Raw genomic sequence first — 24337 nt, 5'->3', positions numbered from 1 at the left:
CAAAAGCTTGCTGTTCTTACTGAAAGATTGAGCTGTTTTCTTGGGGGAAAAAAAAAAAAAAAAGCTTCCTGGATTGCTGCAAGCCTTTGGTTAATATCCAGCATTTAGAAGAAGTTTATTCTAACAATTTTGCCAGGTTTTTTTTTTTTTTTTTAACTACTTTAGTAGAAGAAAGAATTTTCAGAGGTCCTTATGTCTCCATTCTGCTGATGTCACTCTAAGACTATCTAATTAAAACTCAGGCCCTCTCACTCCTTAACCAATCAGTTCTCTTTCTATGTTATCTGTGGTCATCAAACTTTATGTGCATCAGAATCACCTGGAAGGCTTGCTAAACTACAGGTTGCTGGGCTCGACACTTAGTTTCCAATTCAGGAACTAACTGAGAATATGCATTTTTAAGACTTCCCAGGCAATGCTGATGTTGTTGGTCTGGGGATCACTCTTTAAGAACCACTCTTTTACACCATACCTTCAACCCATTGCCTTAGGGAGTGCTTCTTAACTCTGGAATCAATAATTATTATATGTATAAGCTAATAATATATATTATTATCTCTATATACACATAATAAAATAATACATAAGCTAATATGTATTTAGTACTTACAAGATGGTAGGTATGATATGCTTTACCTTTATTAGGTTTTTTAATCTACTCAAAGACTCATGAGTAGACATTATCACTTTTTCCATATTTAAGTTGGAAATCAAGGCCAGCGGGGTAAATAGATTGCTCAGAGGCACAAAGCTACAAATTCAGGAATTATTATAAAGAATATGGTCTGTTTGATTTTAGAATGCATGCTTTGGGCCTCCACAGCAGTGTTTCCCAAAGAGTAACATAGATCATTTCTGGTGCCTTGGATGACTTCACTTGGGGCATGCATGCAGGATTTTAAAAAGTGACTCACATAGTGAGAAAGTGATTCCTATTTTAGCTCTAATTTTCTATCCTTTGATTACATCAATAAAAACACCATTTGCATGCTTGATCTTTAATGTGTCTAATGCTTGGTAACCTCCCCTTTTAACAGGCTCAGAGGTTAGGCTGAGACATTAGTAGGCAATTGTTTCTAGCTATAACGTTAAAAATGGTTTTGTCAGGGGCGTCTGGGTGGCTCAGTGGGTTAAAGCCTCTGCCTTTGGCTCAGGTCTGGGATGGAGCCCCACATCTGGCTCTCTGCTCAGTGGGGAGCTTGCTTCCTCATCTGTCTCTGCCTGCCTCTCTGCCTACTTGTGCTGTCAAATAAATAAATACAATCTTAAAAAAAAAAAAAAAAGAAGAAGAAGAAGAAGAAATGGTTTTGTCTACTTTTCTTACCATTGCTTTCAACCTAGGATAGATGATGGAGATTTTCCATCATAGTCTTTTTATAAAGTTTCCCACTTAAAGAAATTGAAAGAAAAAATACATTTATTTAAAGAACATAGTAAGCAATACTGTTAGTAGTATACACACAGAGATATGGTATGAAAAAGATTGAAATTTGAGAAACCCTGCCCTAACAAACTTTTCAGTATATCCAATTGAATCAATACGCAACATCCCAAAGGGAGATTAGAGAAGTGTGATTAAAGTATGAATTATCTTTCAAAGAGGGAGAGACTTGGATGGAAAAGAGCCACAGCTTCTAGAGCAACATGTGTAAAGCAGAGAAACATCAAGTGAGAAACGATTCCTTGGTAAGACATGTACTACAAGGGTGGGCTGAGACTGAGATTTGATTTCACAAATGTCTATAGCAAATTCTTGTAACTGAAATTCCCATAGTAAATTTTGGATAAATTGCTCCAATCTACAGGAAAAAAAAAAAAAAAAGTAAAGTCTCAGTTCACTAGCAGATTTTGCAGTTGCCAGGGACAGCACAAGAAGTGGGACGCTTAATTCTTGAGGGAGGGACGCGATAAATATATCCTGGGCACTGGGCGTGTTAAGTGGAAAGAGTTGAGGGGGTTGGGGAATAAGGTGGGAGGAGAGCAGGACTGTAATCAGAGAAGCAGACATGTTCAGGATGAAAAAAAAAAAAAAAAAAAGGACATGTGTGGGACGAAGAAACAATTTAGCATCACTGACATGATTAAGTAAACTGTTACCCCTGTTTAAATTAAGCAAGATGTCCAGGGACTACAGCTGTTGTATTTATTTTGGTTGCATGTGATGGGAGCTGTTACTTCTCGGCTTGACTGCGGATTAGTCTCTAGATGCAAACTGGAAGGCTCTGGTCAGACCAAGGCTCTAGAGAGGAACCACACACATCCCCCAGCCCCCGCGCCAAGAGAATGAGAAATGAGGATGCAAGGGTCTTACTGCAGCGTGGGAGGGGAAAAGGCACTAGATAGTGTTCAGAGTCAGGGTGGGGAAAAGTGCCGTTCTATTTTCTCTTGTCCCACCCAATCTGAACTGCAACGGAGAATCTTATGCCAGGAGACAACCTTGTTACTCGGGTTTCCAGCCCAGTTAGGACTGATTTAAATGCCTCCATTTTGGTTGTTGCTTTGGGATTTCTGAAAAAGTCTAGCTGCGCCAGCCTTTTCCTTAGTTCTCCACACCCCTTTCCCTTTCCCTGAGACCCCGCCTTTTCTCCCAGCCCAAACCACAAAAGGCCGTGCCGGTCCCAGCCCCAGCACGATGCCCCGCCCCCTCCCCGAACGTCGCAGTGCTGCGGGGAAAGGAGGGGGGCCCAGACGGGGACCCGGTTGGGGGGAGTGTAGCTTCATCCTTCCGCTCTTCGGCCAATCGGTGGAATCCTTCTGAGTCAGAAGGGGGTCCGGAGAGTAGACCCAGTCCAAGTATATTTCCCTTTTTCTGCCACGTCCCAACCATTGACGTGAGCCCCCTCCTTGGGTTCCGATTGGATAGGTGGATTTTTCCCGCAGAGGTCCTTTGAGTCTATTGGTCGGTGCTGTTCGAGGGCGGGGCTTGCCTGTCCTCCTCCTTCGCCTCTACCGCGGCGCTAGGGGCGGGACGCGCCGCGGCCGCCGCCTCTGCTTCCGCCGCCGCCGCCGCCGCCGCCGCCGCCGCTGCCGCCTGTCGCTGAGCGTTCGGCGGGGGAGGAGTCGGAGGCGGAGAAGAAGGCGGTGGTGGCGGCTGGAGGATCGAGCGCTGTTCTCGCTCCGGAGCCGCTGCACGGTTCGGTGAGGGGATTTTTTTTTTTTTTTTTTTAATCTAGCTGGTTCTGATGTCAGGAATGTGAGGGTCGGGGCGAGGAAATTGCTGCCTTCCCCCCCTCCATTTCTTTAATTTCTCTCCTCGAGAAGGAGCAGGGCCTGTCCCTGCCCGCTGCGCCGGCCATGGTGGGTGGGGTTGATGGCTGTGAGAAGGCCTTCTTCGCGTCCTGGGCCCGGTCCAACCCGGACCTGAGGCCGCGCTCGAGTACGTGGCCGCCGGGCCCGCACCCCCCAGCGAATGGCATCGATTGATCTGGGGGTCTCCACCGGCCGCTGTTCCCCGCTGCCTCTTCTGCTGTCCTTGGTGCCGTGGCCAAGGACCCCGCTGCCTTTCTCCCGACACTGGCGGCTGTATGAGTGTGCCCCCACCAAAGCCCTCCCAGCCGCCTTCTCAGCCCATTTCCAGTCATCCCGCATAGAGCGGAGCCGTCTTACGCCACAGGCCTGCAGCCCCCGTCCCCCGAGAAACCTTCCGCTGCGGCCGCTCTCTTGGCCTTATTTGCATTTTTTTTCCGATTGTCACCGAACCTCGGGCACGCGGACACCCAGTTCAAACCATAGCAGTCGTTCTCCAGATCTTAGCACCATTCCATCAGTGCTGGGGCCAGGTAGCGATGTCAGGTCAGAGCACTCCAGTCCATCTGCCTTCAGGTTCGGCCTCCCTCAGACTGACTGCCTGTTAAACATTTTGCGCAGATTCAAAATGGTGAGTTGAAAGTCGCCCAGACCAAGTTGAAAAAGAAAAAAGGAGGAGGTAAATACCCTTTTTTGCAAGGAGGAGGAATCATCTATTTAGGAGATTTCCCTCTCCGGGCATAAAAAATTTTTGCGTGTGGATGGACGCTGCTTTGAGTCTGGTGGTTCTGTGAAGTTTACGATAAAAAAAAAAAAAAAAAAAAAAGGCTTACTGTATTCTTATTTTTATCATGATCTATTTGGTCAGTTAAACTTCCTTAAAATGGCAGTCACCTGTGCTGAACACTACAGATCCTTTGAAGAGTATGTAAATAAATACGAAGATAACAAATAAACGTTTTAACTGGGTTTTTTTTTTTTTTTGAGAGTTTTTTGTCTCCTAGAATTCATGTCATTTTTATATGAAGTAAGTTTAAGTTTTGAAAATTAACCACAGACACGCAGGCGTGATGGAAAAATTGGAACAATATGGAAAAAGGACTATTAGGTAAAATGTGAACATTTCTCATCCTCCAGTCTTAATTCGGTGTGTAAAGTTAACCATTTACTGAGCATCTTTATAAATGCGTTTTTAAGCACATATATGAAGTTGGATTTTGTGGGGGAGGGGGCACGGAGGAATACCGAACACATTGGTATATCACTTGTTTCTTTCTCTTGTTTGTATGTCTTGCACATCATTATTTATTATGTATAGGTCTCTCTGATACTTTATAAAGGTTAAGTAGGATTTCATTAGTTTGAATGAGAGCTATAATTATTTAACCTATTGAAAGACATTTAATTAGTTTCTTTTTGTTACCACGAATAATGCTTTATTTGAAGTCAACATTAAATTTGATTAGTTTTAATTACAAACTTTAAATCTTAAAAAATTTTTTAAAAAATTGGAGGAATGTAAGGTGAAAAGTGCAGCTCTCACTTCCCCCTTGTAGTCCTACCTTTATTTTAAAAGTCGACTATTAGGAAAACTTCCTCTGATTATTTCTGGAGCATGGATTCCTGCAAATGGAATTGCTGGGTTAAATGTTATGCATGTTTTAAATTTTGATAACCATTTCTCCCTCTTTTCAGAATTATTCTTGACTGTTACACATTCTCCAGATAAACTTTAGACTCAACTTAGAAGTTTAAAAAAAAATCCTTTGGTTTTTTGAGTGATGTTACATTGAAATTTTAGATTAATTGGGGGCGAACTGACCTGTATGATACTGAGTCTCTCCCCTCATTTCTGTATGCATATATGGTATGTCTTTCGCTTTTATTCACATCTTGCTTTATATTATTGGGTAGAGTTTTATCGCTTGTCCCCCCCCCCCCATATGAATGGCATTCCTTCCTAGTATTCCTAGCTATCTTTTGATTTCCTCTAGTGGATGGAAACTTTCAGTGATATTTTCTCTCTCTCTCTTTCTGGTTATAGGAAAACTTTTGGATTTTTTCTGTTTATCATGTATCTGCTCACTTGAGCTGATAATTATCTGAAAGTATTCACAGCTTTCTTGCTTACTTTTCATATTTTATAACTTAAGTGTTTTCCTCATTGCTTTGGCTAGTATACTTCCTATATAATTTTGAAGAATAGCAGTGATAGCTAAAAATTTGTTGTTTCTGACTTTGAGAGAATGCTTCTGATGTTTCAGCATCAGGTATGATGTTTTCTGAAACTTCCTGGTAAATGGAGAATACTAAAATATTTTCTGTTCTTGGCTTTCCAAAATGATTTTTGTTCTCTTTTATTTCTGATGACATTTTTAAAAACTATCAGTGGATGTTGAATTTTATTGATGTTTTTGATTTTTTAGTGATTATATAAGGACATCACCAATATTCCCTGGTTAATATTTTCCCAAAGAGCTCCATTTTAAAGACTCAACTTTATAGAGGATAATTTAGATACAATAAAATGTGTGTATTTAAAATACACAATTCAGTATCTTTTGACAGATACGTACATCCTAGTACGACCACCACATTCAAGAGTAGAATGTTTTCATTACCTCAGTCAAGAATATCTGTCATTCCCAAAAGTTCCCTATGACATGTACAGTAAGTGACATTTATATCCCTCAGCCCCATGAAATCATTGTCCCCTCTCTCTCTCTCTCTCTCTCACTATAATTTGGTTTCATTTGTTCTAGAATTTCATGTACATGGAATTACATGATATGTACTCTTTTGCATTTAGCTTTTCTTCTCTCAGCATGATGTTTTTGAGAATCATACATGCATGCTTTTGTGTGTTTAACCGATTCATAACTTTTTAATTTTGAGTAGTAGTCTGTGGTGTTGATTTAGTGCAATTTGTTGACCATTTCACCCTATTTATAGATATATAGATTGTTTCCATTTTAGGGCCTCTATTGTAAAGCTGCTATGAACATTCATTTATGACGTTTGGTTTGAAGACAGATTTTTGTTTCTCTTGGGCAAATACCTAGAAATGCATTTGTTGCACTGTATGGAAATGAATGTTTAAATATAAAAACCTGCCACACTGTTTCCTATTTTACAGTTCTAGTTGCTCTATACCCTCATCAACATTCGGTTATTTCAGTCTTTTTAATTTTAGCCCTCCAATGAGTATGTAGTAGTATCACGCTGTAATTTTAATTTGCATTTATCTGATGATTAATGACACTGAAAATTTGCTCTTGGTTGTTCGTATGTCTTCCTTTGTGAAGTATCTGTTCAAATCTTTTGCCCATTTTTAAACATTAAGTTTTTTGTTTCATTGAGTTTTAGGAATTCTTTATATATTTTTGTGTACACAGACTTGTATGTACACAATGCAGTCTGAGGCTTACCTTTTTGTGTTTCCTAACTTTTCAAATTAGAGGATCTTTTCATTTTGATTACATTCATAAGCGCCCAGCTCTTGAGTTTCAGTTCAGGTTGATATCTCATGGTCATGTGATCCAGCCCCTCACAGGTTCTACATTCAGCTGAGAGTCTGCTGGAGATTCTCTCTCTCCCTCTTCCTCTCACCCTACAACTTGGGCTCCTCTTTCTGTCTCTCTCTCAAATAAAATAAATCTTGAAAAAAAAAAATTCGGTTCATCAGCCCTCCTTTGATGGTTTGTGTTTGTGTTCTAAATTTGGTCAATGCAAAGTTATGCAGCTCTCCTCTTAATGTTTTCTTCTACAAGCTTTATAGTTTTGGCTTTTATGACAAGGTGTATCATGCATTTTGGGTTAATTTTTGTATATGGTGTGAGAAGAGTTAAGGCTCATTTTCTCAGTTCCAGCACCATTTGTTAAGAACACTTTTCTTTCCTTACTGAATCAACTTAGTCAAAAATCAATTGACCAAATACAAAGGAGTCTATTTGTGGACTAACCCCTTGATCTTTCTACATATCATTTTGCCAATACATACATTGTCATGATTATGTTGTTGCTTTATAATAAGTCTTGAAATCAGGTAGTGCAAGTCCTTGAACTTTGCTCTTTTTTGGGGGAGGGGGGAGTATTTACTTTTTTTGTTTTGAAGTTTTTTATTTGAATTCTAGTTAGTTAACATATGGTGTAATAATTAGTTTCAGGTATACAGTACTGTGATTTGATACTTACATACATCACTGGTGCTCATCACAAGTGTACTCATTAATCCCCATCACCTATTTAACCCATCCCCTCCCCACCTCTCTTCTGGTAGCCATCAGTTTGTTGTCTATATTTAAGAGTTTCTTGGTTTGCTCTCTCTCTTTTTTTTTTTGGTCCCTTTGCTTGTTTGTTTTATTTCTTAAATTCCACATAGAAGTGAGATCATGTGGTATTTGTCTTTCTCTAACTGACTTACTGTTTTTCAAACTCATTCTTGCTATTCTAGTTTCTTTGCTTTTCCATAAAATTTTTTAGAAGTGACTTAGTGGTTTCAGTCTTTCATGATTAGTTATTTCATCAAGTTATTATTATATATTAAGTATTATTTTGTATATATTACCATGTTAAGTATACTAGGCCTTTTACCAAGTTAAAGATGTTGTCATTCCATTCCTTAATGTTGGGAATTTTTATGAAGTGGACATTGAATTTTATCATATTTATTGAGATGATCATATGGCTTATCTTCTTTGGTCTGTTAATAAGTTGGATTACATTGCTTTATTTTCAGATGTTAAATCAACTTTGCATTCTTTAGATAAATCTCATATGGCCATAATGTATTATCATATTCATAAATTTGTGGATTTGATTTGCTCAGTTTGTTGAGTACTTTTTTGTATTTATGTTCAGGAAGGTTGCTTTTTCATGTGATTTTTTTTTTTTTTTTTTAATTTATTAGGATCATGCTGGTCTTACAGAGTTTTAAAGTGTTTCTTAACATTTTCTGAAAAATTTCAGATGAGTGGTTATTTGTTTCATAAGTCTTAGTTAGAGTTTGCAGGCTAACCCATCTGGGCCCAGAGTTTTCTTTTTGAAAGGTTTTAAAGTATTAATTCAATTACTTAAATAGTTGTAAGATGATTAGGGTTATCTGCTTGAAAGCTTTTGGTTTTTGACTAGTGAATTACTTTTATCACTATGTGAGTGTTAGTGGCTTTTGTCTTTGAAGGAGTTTGTCTTTCATCTATTCATCTCCATAGAGTTTTTTTTTTTTTTTTAATCCTTTTAGTGTCTGTAGTTACTGTAGTGATGTCTTTTCATTTATTCTTTATGTTGGCCATGTGTCCTCTCTTGTCTTTATTAGTTTGTGTCGAGGTTTATCAATTTTACCAAAGATCCATTTTTTTTGTTTTATTGCATTTAAAAAAAAAACAACAACAACTTTTCAGTTTCATTGATTTCTGGTCTTTACTATTTATTTTTGTATGCTTTTGGGTTTAAATCCATTCTGTTAGAATTCTGTAAGGTATAAGCTTGGACCATTGATTTGAGACCTTCTTTTCCTTCTAACAGTGCTTTAGATAGCCACACAAATTTTCTTAGGTTGGTATTTTCCAAGATAGACACACAAATTTTCTTAGGTTGGTATTTTCTAAGTTTTTTTTTTTTTTTTTAGATTTTATTTATTAAAAAAGAAAAGATTTATTTATTTATTTGACAGAGAGAGAGCACAAGTAGGGGGAGCAGCAGATAGAGGGAGAGGGAGAAGCAGGCTCGCTGTGGAGCAGGAAGCCTGATACAGGGCTGGATCCCAAGACCCCAGGATCATGATGTGAGCTGAAGGCAGATGCTTAACTGACTGAGCCATCCAAATACATAAGTATTTTCTAAATTCTTATGTGACTTTCACTTTGACCCAAGATTGTTTGGAAGTATATTGTTTAATTTCCAAATACTTGGTGATTTTGCTTAAAGCTTTTTGTAATTGATTTTTTTGTTTAATTTTTTTGAGGCAGATAACATACTTCCTATAATTTCTTTAAGTTCTTTGAAGTTTGTTTTATGGCCCAGAATATGTAAATGTTTGTAATGTTCCATATGTATTTCAAAATAATGTGCATTTTGCTGCTTTTGAGTGGAGTATTCTATAAGTTCTGTATTGCATATTATATATTTTACATTAAGTATTCTGTAATTGTCAGGTCAAGTTGACTGATGGTCCTTATTAGGTTTTATGTTTCCTTACTAAGGTTTTGTTTACTTGTTTTGTTGATCATTGCAAGAAGTGTTGAAGTCTCCAAGTGTAATTGTGGATTTGTCTATTTTTCCTTTTCTAACAATTTTTGCTTCATGAATTTTGAACCGCTTTTGTTATGTGCATATATATTTAGGATTCTTATGTTTTCTTAGTAAATTGACCCCTTTATATAATATGCCTTCTTATTTCTGACTGTATTCCTTCTTCTGCAGTCTGTTTTATCTGTTATTTGATATCACCAGTCTATCTTTTGGTTAGTGTTTGCATGATAAATCCTTTTACTTTACATCTATGCCTTTATATTTAAAGTAGTTTTGGTTTTGACAACCAACTTTTTTTTGATCCATCCTGACCAGTCTGGCTTTTTAATTAGGTTGTTCAGATTGTTTATATTTAATGTAATTATTAATGTGATTAGGTATAAATCTACTATCTTAGTAGTTGTTTTTTAGTTAATCTATCTGCTGAATGTTATATATTTTTATCTTCATTATTAGCTTGCTACTTACACTTATTTTGCCTCTTTAAAAATTTTATACTGGTTTCTTTATGATTTATATTATACATCTTTAATTCTACTCTATATTCAGGCAATGTTATACAACTTTATAGTTTTAGAGCTCCTCAGCAGTATATTGTCAACTTCTTCTTAACTATTTTTTGCATTATTATTGTCATATATTTTATTTTTCATGTGCCATAAGCTCATAATAGCTTGCTACTATGATTGCTTTAGACCTGCTTTGTCCATTATGTCACTAGCCAGTGTGACTATTTAATTTGAATTTAAAATAGTTAATATTAAGTTTAAATTAATTTTCTCTGTGTACTAGCCATTTTGTAAGTGCTTAGTAGCCACCTGTAGGTTTTAGCTTTGAGATTGAACCACCTACGAAGGTTTCCATCATCTCAGAAAAAATCAGTGAGTGCTACTTCACACACTTTTGTTTTGAAATAATTAAAAAGTAAGGCAAAAATATGTTTTACATTTATCTTCACATTAAGTGCAGATAATTTAGAGTTCCACATTTCTTTGTAGAATCAAATATCTGTTTTCTACTTTTTCTGTAGTTTCAGTCTATTGGTAACAACATCTTTTGGGTTGGCTAAAATGTACTCTTTCTTTTTCTTTTTTTTTTTTTTTGCAGAGTACTTTGCTAGGTATAGAATTCTTTGTTCACAGTATTTCTTACATTAAAGATGCTGTATATAATCTTTTCTTGATTGCATAGTTTCTGATGAGAAGTTGGTTGTAATTCTTCATTCCTCTGCATCAAAATGTTTCCTTTATTGTTGGGTTTTTATTGCAGGTTGAAAATGATTTGTATTGAGGTGTGCATGTTTTCTTTTTGTAGGGCTTTTTGTGAGTGGTTGCTGAGCTTTTTTTAGATTTAAGGTTTGATCTCTTAAATCATATTTGGAAATTTCTCTAGGTTTTCTCTTCTACTTAGTTCTTCTGCACCACTTACTCTCTCTTCTTGTGAGACTTCCATTGCATAGCTGGTAGTTTTTGATAAAGTCCTACAATTCTTGGAGGCTCTGTTTGTGTCTTCCCCACACTTTTTTTTTTCTCCTTTTTTAAAAATTACTTTGTATTTCAGTTTGGGTAATTTTTCATAACCCCTCTTGAAGTGCATTTTTACTTCCTCCTGGTCATTTGATGAGCCCATACAATTTTTTTTGGGGGGGGGGTATCGCTATTAATATGTCTTTTATTTCTTGCAGTTGTATTTCCATCTCTTGAAATCCTTGATCTGTTTCCTAGCTCTATTCCAGAAGCATTTTTTCTTTCTTCTACTTCTCCCCTAACCACAATGGAGAACAGTGATTGGTGTCCTTCTGTCACTGGTGTAAGGTTTTTTTCCCCCCATATGGGTGAAAGGCCCAGGTAGGACTTCATTCTTTTCTTCGTTGGAAGGCAGTATCTTCCTTCCCCTCTGAAAGATACCTTCTTAGTCTTCAGCCTACTTCCCAATTTTTTCAGCATCCCTGGATAGGAGCCTTTGAGTGGGTGCCAACTTTCTATGTTTGTGCAGTTCTCAGAGATTTTGTACTCTAATTCAACCCACACTTTGTCTTTACTTGCAATATAATTACCTGAGATGAGAAAACGTAAAACACTCTTTAGGGAAGGTAAATTATCCTGATCCGCTAGGAAATAACATTCAATGTATAGGAAGGATGCATTTTGTAATTTCAAGGGGAACCATTTAAAGATTGGTACCAAAAGGTACATTAAACAAGCTAATAGGTGAAGTAAAATGGAATAGTTACAAAAAAAAATTTTTTTTTGACCGGTACCAAAGTCAAGAAAAGAAGGATAAAGGAACAAAGAACAAATGAGAAAGATGATACTTAAACTCAAATATATTAATAATTACATTAAATGTAAATGGACTGTGCACTTCAGTAGCAATACATGTATTGTTAGGCCTTATAAATAAGACCCACCTATATTCTGCTTATAAAAAACACTTTAAATGCAAAAGTACAAATAAGATGAAAGTAAAAAAGAATTGAGTATTGTCTGCAAACACCAAAGGAAAGCTGATGTGGCTCTAATAATCCTGTACAAAATAGATATAGGGCAAGATGTATTATAAGAAATTGAGGATTGTATTATAAGTGGGTCAATTCATTAAGAAGACATAATAATTCTAACTGTGCGTTCACCTAATAATACAGCTTTTGAATGTAGAAGTTAGCATAAATAACAGGAAAGATGTATATGTATTCATAGCTGAGATTTTGAATATACATGTAAAGTCACTGATAGAACAGTTCCAAAAATATCAGTAAAGGAATACAATTGAATAATCACTTTGACATAATTGACATTGATAGAACATCATATCTAACAACTGAAGACCATACTTTTTTTTTAAGTGCACTTCTGACATTTGACAAAGTAATTCTTAAAGAATTATCACATTTCAGATTGACATTACATAGTGTATGTTTTCTGATCATTGAGGAATTAATTACGGTTCAGTAACGGAAAAATAACCAGAAAGCTCCAGATGTTTGAAAGTTAAGCAAGACCTTTCTGAATACTGCATTAATCAAAAACAAAGTCACAATAAAAATTAGAAAACATTTAAGTCTGAAAAACAACAAAAATGTTCTATCAGGGGGGCTCCGGGGTGGCTCAGTGGGTTAAAGCCTCTGCCTTCGGCTCAGCTCATGATCTCAGGGTTCTGGGATCGAGCCCCACATCGGGCTCTCTGCTCAGCGGGGAGCCTGCTTCTCCTCTCTCTCTGCCTGCCTCTCTGCCTACTCATGATCTCTGTCTGTCAAATAAATAAATAAAATCTTTAAGAAAAAAGATGTTCTATCAGAACTTATGGAATGAAACTGAAGCAGTACTTTACGAGAACTCTGTAGCTTTCTGTGCATATATTAGTAAAGAAAAAAGGTTAAAAATTACTACTTTAAGCTTGCAACTGAAGGAAACAGCAAATCAAACCCAAAGAAACTAGAAAGATGGAAATAGTATATAGAAAAGTAGAAATTAAGGAGCTACAAATGTTTTATAGTCAGTTTGTTGAGAGGACTTTTTAAAAACAATAAATGTGTAATGAACTGATGAAGGAAAAAATGGGAAAAGACATAAGTTACCAATACCAGGAATGTAAAAGGCATTAATAGAGACCTTTTGGATAGTAAATTATTAATAAGAAGAAATTATGAGCAGCTTTATTTTAATATTTGATAAGTTGAATGAAAGATGATAATCTCTGAAAAATATAACTTATCAAAACTGACATGGGAAATGGAAAATGAGTTGACTAATGTCTATTAAACAAGTTGACTTTTTGAAAACTTTTCTATAAAACCCCAGGCCCAGGTGGCTTCACTGGTAAATTGTAAACATTTAAGTAAGATACATTGCCACTTTTTCACAAATTCTTCTGAAAAAAAGTATAAACATCCCCCACAATATTTTATGATTTTAGTGTAATCTTGATAGGAAAAGCTAACAAAAGCATGAAAAAGGGGAAAAATATAGGCTAGTATTTATCATGAACATAGATACTGAAATAATCCAGTGATATATAGAAAGGGTAATATAGATCAGAAATTTGTTCCAGGAATGCAAGGTTGGTTTAATGTTTTTAAAGTTAATCAGTGTAGTTCATCTCTTTAACAGAACAATATAGAGAAACAATAGGATCATTTCTGCAGATAAAGAGAAATAATTTGACAAAGTTCAACATCCATTCATGATATAAATCCTCATCATCTTTAGCAAATGAAGAAAATATCCTTTATTTCCTCAAGATAATCAGAAAATGGCAACACCTGGGTAGCTCAGTTAGTTAAACATCTGCCTTCTGCTCAGGTCATGATCTCAGGGTCCTGGGATGGAGCTCCATGTCAGGCTCCCTACTTAGTGGGGAGTCTGCTTCTCCCTCTCCCTCTGCCTCTCCCCTCCCTGTTCATGCGTGTGCACTCTCGCTCTCTCAAATCTTTTTTTTCTTAAAGAGTAACAGAAAACATACAGTTAACAGCATACTCAATGAAAAGTCTTGTTTCATGTCTAATATCTTTTCTTCTATTCACTGTTACATTGTTATATATGTTATACAAGGCCAGTATGCAAAAATGAATTTTAAGGTGTATATTAGCAACAAAAATGTGTAAAATAAAATTAGAAAAGTATCTTTAGAATAGCATTATGTAGGGGCACCTGGGTGGCTCAGTGGGTTAGGCCTCTGCCTTCAGCTCAGGTCATGATCCCAGGGTCCTGGGATCGAGCCCCGCGTCGGGCTCTCTGCTCGGTGGGGAGCCTGCTTCCCTTCCTCTCTCTCTGCCTGCCTCTCTGCCTACTTGTGATCTCTTTCTGTCAAATGAATAAATAAAATTAAAAAAAAAAAAAGAATAGCATTGTGTAGCAACTGAGTGGCTCAGTTGGTTAAGTGTCTGCCTTTGGCAGAAGTCATGATCCCAGGACATCGGGCCCCTTGCTCAGTGGGGGTCTGCTTCTCCCTCTCCCTTTGTCCTCTCTCCCAAGTAAGTAAGTAATTAAGTAAGTAAAATAACCAAAATATGTGATATCTTTAAGAATAAATATGATAAAAATTGAGGAAAACTTCTCTGGCAAAAATGATAGAACAATGCTCAGAAACATCTTATTTTATTTTTAAAATATTTATTTTAGAGACAAAGAGTGTGGGGGTGAAAGGGCAGAGGGAGAGAGAATCTCAAGTAGACTCCCTGTGCTGAGCATGGAGCCTGACTCAGGCTCAGTCTCTCTCAGCCCTTCAATCTTAACTAGAGCCAAAATCAAGAGTCAGATGTTTAATTGACTGAGCCACACAGATGCTCATAGAGACATCTTAAAATACTTTAATAATAGAGAAATATTCCATCTTTATGTAGTAGGAAGCTCAATATTGTTACCATGTCAATTTCCCTCATGTTGAACTATGGGTTCAATACAATCTGAAAATTCCAGATTTTTTTTTTTTTTTGGTCAAATGGATTCCAGAATTTATATTAAAATATAAATGTCTCAGATGTCATGACTTATTGTGAACCTATAGTCATTAAAACTGTGTGTATTGTGGTGCCTGGGTGGCTCAGTGGGTTAGGCTTCTGCCTTTGGCTTGGATCATGATCTCAGGGTCCTGGGATAGAGCACTACATCAGGCTCTCTGCTCAGCAGGGAGCCTGCTTCCCCCTCCACTCCCCCTCTGCCTGCCTCTCTGACTACTTGTGATCTCTCTCTGTGTGTCAAATAAATAAATAAAATCTTTAAAAAAAACAAAAAAACCCCATGTGTATTAGAACAAGGTAGATTAAAAAGGTCAATGGAAGAATATGAGTGTCTAGAAATAGCCCTTCATATAAACTGTTCTTGGTTTATGACAAGAGTGCCACGAAATTAAGAAGAGAATGCATTTACTTTTAATAAATTGTGTTAGATAAAGTAGATACCCACATGATAATGAAATGAATCTTGATTTATACTTGATGCTATATCTTCAAAAGTTCATTTGCGTTTCATCTTAGATCTAAACGTAAAAGCTAAAATTATGAAGCTTGTAGGAGAAAACCTAGATGAATCTATATCACCTTTGCAAAAATTTCTTAAGTAGAACATAAAATTAATAAATTAGACTGTACAATTAAGAATTTCTATTTTTCGGTTGCCTGGGTGGCTCAGATGGTTAAGCATCTGCCTTCAACTCAGGTGATCCTGGGGTCTTAGGATCGAGTCCTGCATCAGGCTCCTTGCTCAGTGGGGAGCCTGCTTCTCCCTCTGGCTCTCTCTGTTTCTCATGAATAAATAATAGAATCTTTTTAAAAAAATTCTATTTTTCAATCTATCATTAAGAAAGGAAAAGGCAAGCCACAGACTGTTAGTATAGTTGGGATAAATAAGTCGGGTAAAGGACTTGTATCAAGAAAATACACATAAATTACAAGTCAAAAAGAAAAAGGCACACAGCTCAGTTTTTAAGAACATGCCAAAAAGTGACCAGATTCTTTACAAAAAGAAGGTATACAAAAGGCAGTGTACACAGGTAAAGTTGCTCTATGTTATTATTCATCAAGGAAATGTCATCATCACACACCTACCAGAATGGCCCCTGTTAGAGATTCACAATAACAAGGGTTGCTAAAGATCAAAGCAACTGATACTACTATATGTTGCTAGTGAGGACTACTTTGGAAAACTGGTAACAACTGTTACAGTTAAGCATGGCTGTATGTCCTGTGACCCAGTAATTCCAGATCATACTACCCAAGAAAGGTAAAAAATGTGTATAAGAATATTTATAACAACATGAATGAATCCCAGAAACATTGTGTTGGGCAAAAGTAGACAGACCACAAAAGAGTTCATACTGTATGATTCCACTTGTGTAGTTTAAAACAGGAAAAACTAATCTAGAGTAGAAGTCCAGAAAGTGGTTGCCTATGGTTTGAGAGAAGTTTAATCAGTTGGAAGGGGTGAGAGAGAACCTTCTGAAATGATGGTAATGATTTATATCTTGATGTAGGTGGTAGTTATTTGGATATATGATATAGGAAGAAATTCATTGAACTATATAATGCATGCTGAAGAGTTTTGTACTTTTTAAAAAATAGTTCTTCAGCAAATGATTGCAGAGAAAAGGAAAATACTTGAAAAGATTTTATCATGAAAATTTCTAAACAAATTTCTGTGGAGTACAAGGAAACCACATTTATACAACAACTTGCATCAACATTTTGCCATGCTTGTTTCTTCGTTTCTCCAAACCTACTCATATAAGCTCTTTTTTTTTTTTTTTTTTGTAGTTAAAACACATACAAATGTCTAAATATCATAGGTATATTAATTTGTTTTGGACATATTTTGTGAATTTTTATCATCATGTCAAGTTTGCTACATTTAATATGCACAACATTGAATTTTCTATTTTTCTTTTTTCCTGTACTTTTTTTTTTTTCTGTTTCTTGGCTTATTGACATGGAAATAATTCTAAACTGTTTATTTGGAACTGATTTGACTTGGCATCCCAGAGGAGGGTGGGTTGAGCAGGGCCCTTCTTAGGTCACATTTAAATCAGATCTTCCTATCTAAATGAGAGGTAAATTTGAGGAATAGCTTTCATCCTTTTTTTTTTTTTTTTAAATGTATTGGTATTTTATTCTTCCATCTCAATTTGTCTTTGACTTTAATCTTTTTTTTCCCCTTTGCCAGTTATATTTGCAGTAAACCATAAAAAGTCCTTATTGTTCTACTGTGTTGGCTATATGCCTATTTAATTTCTCTCCATGGATATTCATTTAAAAATAGCATTTTGTAGCAGTTATTTTTTTCTTTTAAAGCTTTATTTATTTGAGAGCAAGAGAGCGCTCACATGAGAGAATGAGAGAGCATGAGAGTGTGCAGAACCGTGGGGGGCCAGCAGGAGAGGGAGAAGCAGATTCCCTGTTTAGTGGGGAGCTCGACATGAAGCTCCATCCCAGAATCCTGAGATCAAGACCTGAGCCCAAGGCAGACCCTTAATTAACTGAGCCATTTAGGTGCTCATTTGCATAAAACTTCTTAAAACAATTTTTAAACAATTTTTAAAACCATTTTGGATGAGATATAGGCTTTTCCATAACAAGTTGGAAATACAGTTTTTTAATCTACTTAAATATAAAAATTTTGGATTATCTAAAGGTCTGTTTCCAATTACATATATTTTATGTTTTTTTTAGTGGAATTTTCACTGTATCCGTACTGAGTTTATTAAAGCTTTTACAGTAATTGACAGAAAAGTCACGAAAATTGGTATTTAAGTAAGCTTACTAGCCTTTTATTAGATTATCTCCTTGTGTTAGTAGGGATAGTAAATCCATTTGATCTCAGAAGTTTATAAGTTGTACTTTTAAAATTTCTCTCTGAATTATCTATTGTCATTTCTACAGTTGTTCATTTACAGAATCTAGTAGTCATATCCCGGAAGTTTTCTTGTGTGTCAGCTTGTAACTTCGAAGTCTAGTGGCTGATAGTACATTATTTGATTTGCTACAATTCAGTCTTCTTGTTTGTAGCAATATATAGGAATAATATCACCTTAGTCCTTAATTATTGTGTATCTGCTAGTTACATTTAGTAGAATATTTTGCAGTTGCCACTGTGTACAAGCAACCTTTTGTGCTTGTGCCTAGAAGATATGAAAAATCTAGAGAAAAATTAAAAAGAATGTGTAAGTATGAGAAATAGTTTAAGTGTAAGCTAAGATTGTTATTCAAAGTAAATACTTTATTAATCTCTTGGAATGTTTACTTTGCCTTAGCAGCTAAAAATAGAAAGATGAGATAATGTTAGTAAACTAAGTTAAGGTGCCTCTGAGTGGGTCAGTCAGTTTAGGGGTCTGCCTTCAGCTCAGGTCATGATCTTGGGGTCTTGGGGTCAAGCCCTGTGTTGGCCTCTCTGCTCAGCAGTGAGTCAGCTTCTCCCTCTCCTTTTGTGATCTCTCTTGTTCTTGCTCTCTCTCAAATAAATAAAATCTTTAAACTAAGTTAAAATGTAATTGGTTCCATCATATACAAAACAGATTTCTGGCAATACTTGTTATAGTTTGTCATAAACTCATTTTGTCATAAAGTTTGTATTATTGAATTTATAACTCAAGTTTGATAATAATTAACCAAAATTTTGTATGACTAATATTTTACTGAAAGGAAATGCAGACTATGATGTAATTTTAGAAGTTTGTTATATGAGGAATTTTAAGAAATGTTTTTAGGGCATTTTGTAGGCATTTTTATAAAGGCAAATATGAGAGAATGTAAAACAGATTTTCCAGTGGGCTCGGAAGAGTAATCAGCACTTTGCCTTTCAAATAGTTTGATTAAATTATATTTGTTTATCAACTTACTTATCTATTTCTAGGAAAGGTAGCTGGACAGTGAGTTATTTATAGGCAGCCTGCTAACTGAGAGAAAGTAGTTGCAAATTATATACGTGATAAAGGGTTAATACCCAAAATATATTAGGAATCATGCAACTTAATAGCAAAAAACCAATCCAGTTAGAAAATGGGCAGAGCATATGAGCAGACATTTTTCTAAAGACAACATACAGAGGCACCTGGGTGGCTCAGGAGGTAAAGCCTCTCCCTTTGGCTCAGGTCATGATCTCAAGGTCCTAGGATCAAGCCCCACAACAGGCTCTATGCTCAGCGGGGAGCCTGCTTCACCCGTCTCTCTCTGCCTGCCTTTCTTGCCTACTTGTGATCTCTCTGTCAAATAAGTAAATAAAATCTAAAGACAACATACAGATGGGCAGCAGGTATATGAAAAGATGTTCAGTGTCATTAATCATCAGAGACAGGCAAATCAATAAATGAGATATTAACTCTCATCTGTTAGAACGGCTTTTATTAACAAGAAAAGAAGTAACAAGTGTTGGTGGGGATATGAAAAGAAAACAAACAAACAACCCTGTGCACTCTTGAGGAGATTGTAAACTGATGCAGCCACTGTGGGAGACAGAATGGAGGTTCCTCAAAAAATTAAAATTAGAACTACCATATGATCCAGCGGTTCTACTTCTGGGTGTTTATCTGAAGAAAACAAAAATACTAACTTGAAAAGATAACTACACCCCTGTATTCTTTGTAGCATTATTTATAATGGCCAATGTATGGAAGCAACCTAAGTGTCTATTGTTTGGTGAATGAATAAAGAAGATGTGGCATAAAGTCAGGGAATGCAGAGGTTTGCTGGCTAGACGTGAGAAAGGATTCTCTTCTAGAGTCTTTGGGGGAAATATGGCTCTATTGACACCTTGATTCTGGACCTTTAATTTCCAGAACTGTGAGAGAATTTTTTAAGGAAAGAAAGACAAGAAGAAGGGATTGTCCTAGGGAAGGAAAAAGTTGCAGCAGTGTGTGTGTATACACGTACAATGGAGTATTATTCAGCCATGAAAAAAGAATGAAATCCTGCCATTTGCAACAATATGGGTAGACCTTAAGGGTATTATACTAACTGAAATAAGCCAGACAGAGAAAGACAAATACTGTTATGACCTCATATGTGGAATCAGTAAAAGCTCATAGATACAGAGACCAGATAGGTTGTTGCCAGAGGTGGGAGTGGGAGGCAGGCAAAATGGGTGAAGAGGGGCAAAAGGTACAAACTTCCAGTTACAAAGTAAGTCAGTCATGGGAATTAACATACATTGTGGTGTCTATAGGTAATAATCCCATGTCATATATTTGAAGGTTGCTACAATAAATCTTAAAAGTTTAAGAAAAAAATTTGTTACTATTTATGGTGATAGATGTTAACTAGATGGATGTTACTTTGATGATCATTTAGCACTCTATACAAATATCAAATCATTATGTTGTATACTCAGTACTAATATGCCAGTTACACCTCTGTTTTTTGTTTTTTGTTTTGTTTTTTTTTTTGAGTTATTTTTGGCTCCCAGCAAATATGTCACTGGGGTATAGATCCAAGCTTTTAGTTGAAACTCTTCTGGAAGTTCAGCGGATTTCTCCTTTCCTTTGCCTAAAACTTCACTTAAATCAGCCAGATTTAAATTCTAAAAGTAAGTGTTCCTGATGCAGTAGGTATGTAGTGAATATCTGTTAGAGGAAAGGTAGAATATAGGAGCTAAGAGCAGGTCTGACATTGCCCGCCAGCAGAACACCAATGTAATTCATTTTGGTACTATCAATCCTAGTATGGCACTACCTATGCTGCGAATAAGCAGATCTTATTTAAAAGGGAGAAAATATGCTTTCATGAGTTGGGGGGTAGGAAATCTTTGTTTTAATATTAAGTAGAAGTATAAGAAAAAATCAGTATCTTAGTGCATGTAATTTAAATTATTTGTGTTTATTATTTATTGCAGGATAATTTGTTATGCTTCAATAGAACTAATAGCTGGGAACATTTATTATATCTCATAGTTTCTGAGTCAGAAATTCAGGAGTAGCCTGTCTGGGTGGTCTCAAGGTCTCTCAGGAGGTTGCAGTCAAGGTATAGGTTGGGACTTCATCTGAAGACTTGATTGGGACTTACTGAAGGTGCTGCTTCCTGGGTGATTGATTCACATGGCTGTTACCAGAAGATGTGAGTTCCTTCTGGCTCTTGGCAGAAACTGCCAGTTCCTCAACATGTGGACCTTAGGATTGCTTGAACGATCTCCTGTGTAACAGCTTGCTTCTCCCAGAGAGAGTGAGCTGAGAGACAGCAAGAAGGAAGCTGCAATGACTTTTACGCCCTCATCTTGTACATTATACATTGTCTTCAGTAGAAACAAGTTGCTAAATACAGCCCACACTGAAGAGGTGCAGATTCAGCTTTGCTTTTTGAAGAAGTTTCAAAGAATTTGTAGATCAGAATTGTTTGTTCATTCATTCATCCTTTTGTTCAACAGACATTTGAATTCATACTGTGTTAGACTATGTGTTAGAACCAGTGCATTTAATAGATTGCATTAATAGTGCATTTAAGTAAGAAGAAAAAAGCAAGGTCTATGTCTTTAAAATCACTACTCTTTATTTATTTTCTTTAAAGATTTTTTTTTTTATTTGACACAGAGAGAGATCACAAGTAAGCAGAGCAGCAGGCAGATAAAGAGGGGGAAGCAGGCTCCCCGCTGAGCAGAGAGCCCAATGTGGGGCTTGATCCCAGGACCCTGAGATCATGACCTGAGTCGAAGGCAGAGGCCCAACCCACTGAGCTACTCAGGAGCCCCTAAAATCACTACTCTTTAAGTTCTGCTGTAGGAGGTGTGTATCCCATAACCATGCTTTTCCTTGTATTCTTTTGAAGGTTGTTTTTATTGTCTCTCTGTAGCTGCTGGCATATTTTTCCTAGTCAAAATGATAAAGTGATGACTTCCAGGTTAATAAGATCTAGAATTAATACTTTGCTGATTCACTCTTTTAATTCTTAGACAGCAGCGTATTTATATAGTTTACTTGATGACAGTTCATAAGAAAGAAATATATGAAAGTCCCAAAGCATTTGAATTGAATAATTGAATCATATGTTACTTATTACATGACTACTACAAAGAGCAAGAGACTAATTCAGCAAAGCAAACATCTCTTCAGAAAGAACTGGGACTGAATGTTTCTGATATACTTGAGATACAAGTTTGGGACTGATGAATTAACTATTTTAATCTATTTTAATCTTGACACACTACTGTGGTTTTTATTTCTTGCTCTTCATCCTCTCTCCTCCCTGTTTTGCTTTTTTTTTTTTTTAATTTTCATACTTTTTTATTTGGAAATGAGATAACACTGTTACAGATACCTGACTATAGCTGGCCTTAGGTGAAATAAAAATAATTAGTATTTACAGAGGGATTCCATTCTACGTTTTATTCATAAGGCATGAACTACTTTTGAAAAGAATAAAAGAAGCAGAGAACAAGAAAGTATAAGACATTTAGAAGATTATTACAGAGAATACTGGAAGTAAAAGTAGATGAAGTTTACCAGCTCACAGAGTGAAAATGAGAAAGAAAAGTTTACAGACAAAGGATTAATCTATATAGGCAAAATACAGAGAAAATACAAATTTTGAAAAAGGACATCTTTTAGACAAACTGACACAGGTCTTTTAAACAGCCCAATTAAGGCCATGTAGGAGAAATTTTAAAATGGCCTGCTCCTTAGAAAGTCCTTGTGGCATTATAGAATATCATTTATTAAGAGGATAACCTAAATATTCCAGGGAGAAAAATTAGTTTACATAGGAGAAATAAATTGGCAGAATGGGATGCCATATTCCAACATGTTGAAATGTTGGAATGTTGGAATGTTGGATGTTGGAAAACAGTGTGTCTCAGAGTTTGGAGAAAGTGGTTTTGGGCCATACAAAGTATGAGGGAGGGATGAAATGTTTTCAGGCATGTGACCCAGAGTTTATCTTCTTCTTTTTTTTTTTTTTAAGATTTTATTTATTTATTCGACAGAGAGAGATCACAAGTAGACAGAGAGGCAGGCAGAGAGAGAGAGGGAAGCAGGCTCCCCGCTGAGCAGAGAGCCCGATGCGGGACTTGATCCCAGGACCCTGAGATCATGACCTGAGCCGAAGGCAGCGGCTTAACCCACTGAGCCACCCAGGCGCCCCAGAGTTTACCTTCTTATGTAAAATTTCTGAAACAGTTACTCGATCTTCTAGTAAAGACAGACAACACACGCACATGAGGACATGGGATTCAAATCAGAGGACTTAACTCAGAAGTACAATCAAAAGATATCAGAGCCAGGGTCATGGGCCTTGAAAACAAGTAGACTTGTTTTCAAAAGTATAGACAAGGATGTTGGAGGGCTCAGAAGAGAGTATCTTTAGGAAGCAGGTGGAATCACATTAAAGACATTTTTTAAGGGGTGCCTGGGTGGCTTAGTTGGTTAAGTGTCCAGCAAGGTTAAGTATCCTTGATCTCAGCCCAGGTCTTGATCTCGGGGTCTTGAGTTAAAGCTCTGCTTTGGACTCCATGCAGGGTGTGGTGCTTCTTTAAAAACAAAACAAACCCTCTTACTCAAACAATGGTTTTCAGTTCTTTGGACTCTTTCCAGTTGCAGCTCCTTTTCTCTCACTATCTCTTTATAGCATTCTGCTCAGTCTTTTACATCCAGCATTCTACCAAAGGTGCCCTTGTCAGGATCTTCAGTATCCTCCATGTTGCTGAGTTCAGCGGCCAGTTATAGATCCTCCTCATACTTTATCTCTTAGCAGCATTTGGCACAGTGGATCAGACAGTTCTTCTCTCTGACGCACTTTCTTCATTTGGCATCCACACAACTGGGTTTTCCTTTTCTCTCATTGGCCTATGCCAGATTTTCCTATTACTTCTTTTTTCCTGGCCTTTTTGTGTTGGATCATCTCAGGGCTTCAGCCCTTGAAATTTTTTCCTTCACCAAGTACACTTAAATGTCCAAGTTCATGCTTCTTTGAATATTATTTACATACCGATCACTCACAAATAATACTGGCAGCTCAACGTTCTTTAGTCAACTCCAGGTTCCTATTTAACATTTTCTACTTGAATGTCTGATAGATATCTCAAATTTAACACATCTGAAACTAAACTGAATATATTTTCTCCAAACCTGCTTCTTCCACAGATTTTCCTATTTCAGTTAATGGTAACTCTTTTATGTTTCTAGTTGTCCAGACTATAAAGCTTCGAGTCAACCTTGACTCCTTCCTTACCTTATTTTATAAACTGTATCAGAAAATTTTGCTGACACTGCTTTCATAATTAATTCAGAATTTGACCATTTCTCACCACTTTTTTACCCTGGTTGAAACTATTGTCATCTCTTGCCAGTATTATTTTGATAGCTTTGCAACCAGGCTCCTTGCCTTTGACCTGTTTTCCTTCAGTCTGTTCAAAACAGTAGCCAGAGTGTTCCT

The 24337-nt window shown here is 36.5% G+C and overlaps 1 protein-coding gene across 5 annotated transcripts in view; it reads left to right on the top strand.

Annotated features, from left to right (window-relative positions):
• The first annotated feature begins 3003 nt into the window (after nt 1–3003).
• PJA2 (praja ring finger ubiquitin ligase 2) overlaps nt 3004–24337 on the top strand; it is a 71246-nt gene continuing 49912 nt past the window's right edge. For 2 of the 5 annotated variants that reach the window (XM_059418342.1, XM_059418344.1), the window contains exon 1: nt 3006–3138. The gene's annotated coding sequence lies outside the window, so the exon portion shown is untranslated. Of the gene's footprint in view, nt 3139–3787; nt 3878–21501; nt 21694–24337 lie in introns of those variants that run through there. The other 3 variants (XM_059418343.1, XM_059418346.1, XM_059418345.1) reach the window with 3 other exon arrangements.

This window comes from Mustela nigripes, chromosome 12, assembly GCF_022355385.1.
Source record: "Mustela nigripes isolate SB6536 chromosome 12, MUSNIG.SB6536, whole genome shotgun sequence".
NCBI classification, from domain to species: Eukaryota; Metazoa; Chordata; class Mammalia; order Carnivora; family Mustelidae; genus Mustela; species Mustela nigripes.
Note: the sequence above shows the minus strand (reverse complement) of the source record. Positions and strands in the feature narration are given on the sequence as shown.